The following is a 6,000-nucleotide window of genomic DNA, read 5'->3' on the forward strand; positions in this document are numbered from 1 at the left end:
TGCAACTTATAACTGCAGAGCTAATCCGAACGAGTTAAGGTTTAGCACATCTGCTCAAATTTGTACTTAAGTGGAGCACTTTATTCCATTAACTTCCCACCACAGCTGATGAAGACCATGTGATGCATTCAAAGGCTCCAGACTGAGTGAGTAAAAAGGCCACTGGGTTTATTTTTTCTGTCAACAAATCGAATGTTCTTGAATAATTCATATTGTACATTAAACACAACAAGCCACCTGTAGATGTCAAAATTCTGCACACATGGGTCACTTTAGGTCACACTGCAGCGTCAACATCAAACACTTCCCCCGTCACATGTTACAGAGATGTTAGGGATGTCGGGTAATTTGCTTTCTTTTGGGTGGAGGGGGGAGAAAAAAAAAAAAGAGAAGACCGATCACGACGCTCATCATTTTAGCCCCAAACTGACAACCTAATGATGCCAAACACGCCATATGGCCGCATCCTCTCACTCTGATCATCTAACTTATTCATATTAAACTGATCTCTGAGCCCTGAAACCTGGAGGGGAGGGGAGAGCGGCCGCCATCATAAACATGTGTTCTCGCAGCAGAATTAAAACTGTGGCATCAAAGGGCCACAATAGGCGGTCTTGTTGCTCTCTCGAGAGTGATATGAATACTTATGAGGACTTTTTTTTTTTTTTCTAAGTGAAGCGGCAGCGGCTGGTCTGGCTTTTGTTCTCTGGCGTGTTTACTCCGCCGCTGCCTATTAAAGGGCTGAGCGTTCAGCTGTGATTTATAAGCTGAATAAAACAGGATAGCATGATTCTGCTTATGGATGATATAAAAGAAATCAGCTCTCGGAGGTTACGAGGGGACCCTCCGTGCACGGCGGCCCGGTGTGGTTACTGAGCAGTGACGGCTTTAACGGCGGTCCACGTGTTGACAGTTTTATAAGGATGCCTGGTTTATGTACCTGATCCTTAGTGAGATCCATATTTCATACATGACAAGACTTGTTTGTGACAAGAGGCTGACACTTCATATACCTTATATCATCCAACCTATAGGTCAATATATGCTACAGTATATACAGATTAAGCTACAGTACAGTATATCTAAGCTACAGTATCGGTGTGTATCAGTATATCGGTGTGATATCCCAACTTTCTCCAAACCTGTTTTCCATTTTTCAAAGTGTCGGGTTGTGCCTTCGGTCCGGAGGCCCCTCTCAGCTCTGTGCTTGCAGATTAAGCCGGCCACCCACTTTCTAGCGGGCGATGCAACAGCAGATGCCCGGCGGGGCTGTTATCTGCCCCGGTGGCCTCGCACAGACCCCTCCTGTGTTCTGCTCGACACACCGGCCGGACAGCAGGTGGCGCTCTGCTGAACCCACAAGTCATGTGCTGGAAGTGCAGCGTTGCCTCGAATGACCCCCGAGCAGACACTGAGGAGGAGTTTGTTTCTAAAGCGTCCACATCCCACCGACCGGTTTCTATGGCTACCATGCCGTCTGGCAGGCTTGTGCGTCTTTTGCTCCGGTGGGCCGCCAGTGCAGCGGCGGGGCGGTGTTGTTGTCAATTAAAAAGAGGAGAGGCCCTCCCTCAGTCCTCCATTCATTCAGGAATGTGAATAAGGAGGAGGGCGGGGCGGAGCGGCGGGTGAAATGGCTTCTGCAAACACTCTGGGGCAGTTTGGAGGGTTTTTTTTCTTTCGAGCATTAATGATTAAAAAGGGAGAAAGTCCTTAGTCTGTGTTTCCAGAATCTGCTTCACCCTCATTATCTTTGGAGGAATATATATAAACATACATATATATAAACACGAGTCTTGATTGTGCCTTGATGAGCGAAGAGTTTCTAACTCTGGAGGTGTGTTGCTGTGATATGCAGGCCCACAGCGACGGTGGTGGAATGTCTCTGGTGCTGGCTAGTCTGAGTTCTGCTCTCTGTATCTAGAATTCAAAGATTTGTGATACAAGGAAATGTCCTGTGAGTTGTGTTCCGAGGCCCCTTTGGCCTCCTTCTTGGTTCCAGAAAGATGTTGTCAAGATCTAAGAGTGACTTTTCTACTCTTTGCTGTAAACAGTTTTTTTGATCCAATCTTATACTGTGTTTCAATGTGTTTTTTGTCGGGATACTTTTTTTTTTTTTCTTCTCTTTGTTTTCCCAAACATGACTCCCTCCTCTCTCCCCTTTTGTACAAGGGCTTGTAGATAAATGTACGTCGATGTGAAGAATCGCTGTTGTGGTGCAATCTCAGAAAAAAAAAGAAAAAAAAAATGTTTGGGAAATCAAGGAAGCCTCATTCAGCAAACAGCATGTGAAACAGTCGGTGAGGTGATCCATTTTTAGCGCCGAGCTGCTAAGTGGTTTCCACAGGAACCTGAAAAAGGCATCACTTGCATTCTGCGCGAAGGTGTTTGAATATTAATGTGTTTCAACAGGCAGACAGAAGAGAAACACTTTCATCAGCCTGAAATTCTATTATTGGATTGAACCGTTTGGAATATTAGCAACAGAGTTCATTATTTCAGGGTGTTTGTGCCGCAGCTCCTTCAGTTTTAAATATGCAACAGAGAGACTCGCCCTCTCTTTAAACTGGATCATCTCATTGGCTGTTTTATCTGATTACAATCATGTCAGACCTCAAGAACTCAATGACTGTCGCACTGGATTTTTACACTCTTTTTTCAAACAGTATATCTACTGCTCTGGTCTAACTGTATTTTTAATACTGCATGTGCATGCAAATAAGGAAAATTATGGAATACATGACTTTATATAAATGTGCTCTATTTGTGCTGTGGCGTCCATGAGAGGGGTTGGGAGCAGCCGGCGTTGCCTTCAGTGTTTTTATTTAACCGCACGCTGTGTTGCGGTTTTCCAACAACAACAACAAAAAAAAAATTGGCATAAGAAAAGAAATCCCTGACTCATGTTTTCAAATCTATACAAGCAGTTCGAAAGTACCTGTGATTCCCTGCTGGCACGGACCAATTTGTCACAGTCTGAGCGAGGCTGAGTTCTTGTTGTGTGTATTAACAGTGAGCCGGCCCTGGGAGAGTCTGGCAGGATGCTTGTTAGAAGACAGATCACCAGAGGAGGCTGTGCGCTAAAGCCTGCATCTCAGAGAGACGGAGAGTGAGTGTTGCAGTGGCGGGAACGGTGCCAGACAGAGTTATGAAGAAATCTGAAGTGTGAATTCTTGCTTGTTCCTCCTCCTGCGTCCAGCGCCCTCCGACAGCTCGGCTCAAAACACGCCGAGAAGATATTTTCCATCTGTGTGTGATCAGAGGACGCCAGAATCACGTGGCAAACTTAAGGAAACATGCACCACATGCAGGACGATGCTTTTAACTACCACCGCAAGGCCTCTAAACACAGTGATTATTTCAAAACTACATTTCCCAGAATCGCTTTGCAGCACTCGAAGACTTTAAATAACCCGTATATTAGTACGCGGAGACTCGGTTTGGCAGTGGCTGCTCTCCACCCCGACGTGCTCGGCGCAGTATGTTGCGTTTTATATCCTTTTGAAGCCTCTAAATGTAAATGTTTGATATGTGTTTCCAGACTGTAAACTAAATTGTAGATGCAACACATTTTCCTTCTCCAGATCTGTTCAGTGCATTAGGCGACACGGTGAGCGCGACCTTAGCTGACATTAACAGGGACGACGGTTGGGGGAGGGTTTGTTTCCGTGCTGAGGTGCTTAGGGTTTCACGAACGGGATCAGTTCAGCTTTTGGTTCAAAGTATCGAGGGAACGTGATTTGCAAGCATTGATGATATTTTTGTGGATTTGATTTCTTGCCGAGAGTTAGACGAGATAATCACACGACTGTATAGTAAATATGAAGTAACATCCAGTTAGCTCAACTTCAAAACATTAAGTCTCACCACTTTGCGGCCCTCTTGGTAATGACTTATTTCGAGCTAACTAGACCAAATAAATGCCATAACTTCAATTTAAATGGTCGCTGGGACGTAAAACTGCATGTATAGAATCATTAGCAAAACTGTAAAAAGAAATGCTTAAAAAGTTTGGTGACTTTGCCCCAAAATAAGGTTTAAGTAAGGTTCCCAAGTGTCTTTCCGCACAGATTATACCACCTACATGATTGGCTTTTTGTCCGGGGTGTCAGGACATTGGTCAAAACCACAATGTTTGGCAGAATTCTTCTAAAGATTTCTATTCAGGAAACTGTAAATGGTGATTCTCCCTCATATAATCTCTCTGGAAACAGCTACTCAAGCTTGCAAACTGTGACAAAGTCTTTCAACATGATTAAAGCTCAGATTAGCATGCTAGCTAAATTATGTTTTTATTTGTTAGTTGTTTTTTTTTTGAAGTACAAAAGCAACAATTGACCAGTTCAAGAACAAACTAGTGCTGCCTTCAAATGAGGTCACAAGGTCAAGAGTTGGTATGAATGCCTCCCTCTTGTGCTACTCACAAGCTTGTAAATGGAAATTTTCATGGCGTCTTAGCTTACGTTTTTAGAAATGGTGGAGGCCACGAAAGTCAATTTTTTAGTGGATTGTAAGTTTATATTCTTAATAATTTGACCACATCTAAGGAAAATGTCGATATTCCCAATGACTTCATCTTTTCAATAAGCAACATGATGTTACCAATTTTTTTAGCTTGCTAACTTGTTGGCCTCGGTGGCTTCTGGACGCCGACAGGAACGTTTATCTTGCTATTTCTTAGCAGCGGTGTTCTCATGAATTATGTTCGACGTTACCACTTGGATGTCTGAGCAATTGGTGAACATGACTTCCCATGTGGTAACCGCAAGAGTTCTCAAGAGTTCTCAAGAGGTGCTAGCAAACTATCTGAGACACCATAGCTAAAAACTATTCTAGCACGTAGCATGCAGTGAAGTAGCTAAAATGTCATTATTATGTTTTGTTTTGTTTTTTTTTTAAATGAAAAAAACAGCATCATATACTATTTAATTAGCTTTAGGAGAGCTGGTAGGCAGAGTTTGTTGCATTGCGCTCGAAAACTTTTATGCTAAGCTAACAGAGCTAACTCCATATTTACTGTACAAACACAAGAGTGGTGTCGTTCTTCTCGTCTAACTCTCATCGAGAAAGCGAATCCACATGCATTCAGGTGAAGTCCGAGAACACTAACAGGAATACTTTTTTTTTTTTTTTTTCCAGCAGTTGAGATAAAAAGCAGATGTTGGCAGCTGTCAAGCTACTAAAAGGCCAACTTAAGCCTCCTCTGCTGCGCTGTTGTGAACCCTTAAATTTGTCTCATCCAATCGGCATCCTCCGCTTCACAGGTCTGAAACAACAGCAGCCCTGTGTGAGAGCGTCTCGTTGTGCTGCAGGTTGAGGAATTATTCACAACACCAGAGTGCTCTGATACCTCAAACCCTGCCAGCTCTAATAAGAGTACTCGTCTCCCAAAGCCTCCCGTTACTTGTTTTATATTTATGCGGTGAAAAAGACGTCTCGGGGAAGCTCCAGGATGCATCCCTGAGGCCTGCTTCCTCTGGGTCATCAGGAGTAGCAGTACGTTTTCATAAACCTGCCGTCTCATTGCTGAGGGATGAATGAGACGTTGTTTATCGCTTTGCACTGAAAAGGCTGAAGATAAGACGGGAAAGTAGGTTAGACAGTTTTGGGCGGTGCAAGCTGTTTTTCCGTATTGGCAAGGCTCTCTCCATTTCCAATCCACCTTGCAGCGAGCAACATTTATCTCAGTCTGCATCATATATCAAGCTGGATTTATTAGGAAACAATATGCAACTAAACAGCCGTTAGTCGCCTGTCTTTCGGGCAGGACTTGCTTCGCTGCGCTGGTATTACACAACCCTGGCCTCTCCGCACACACACAGACAGAGTGAAAGAGGTGTGAAAGCCAACCGTGTTAGATCATGTCATTGGGGCAATATGTGCCCTCGCTGCTCAACATATGTCCCCGTGGCTTCGGGTCTCATCCCGTGATAATGTGAGGAGCTCGCTGATGGAAGCTGCTCACCAGGCCGCTGGTCCAAATGCGCGGCTCCGCTAAGGAGT

This window comes from Stegastes partitus, unplaced genomic scaffold, assembly GCF_000690725.1.
Source record: "Stegastes partitus isolate 25-593 unplaced genomic scaffold, Stegastes_partitus-1.0.2 Scaffold34, whole genome shotgun sequence".
In the NCBI taxonomy this organism is placed as follows: Eukaryota; Metazoa; Chordata; class Actinopteri; family Pomacentridae; genus Stegastes; species Stegastes partitus.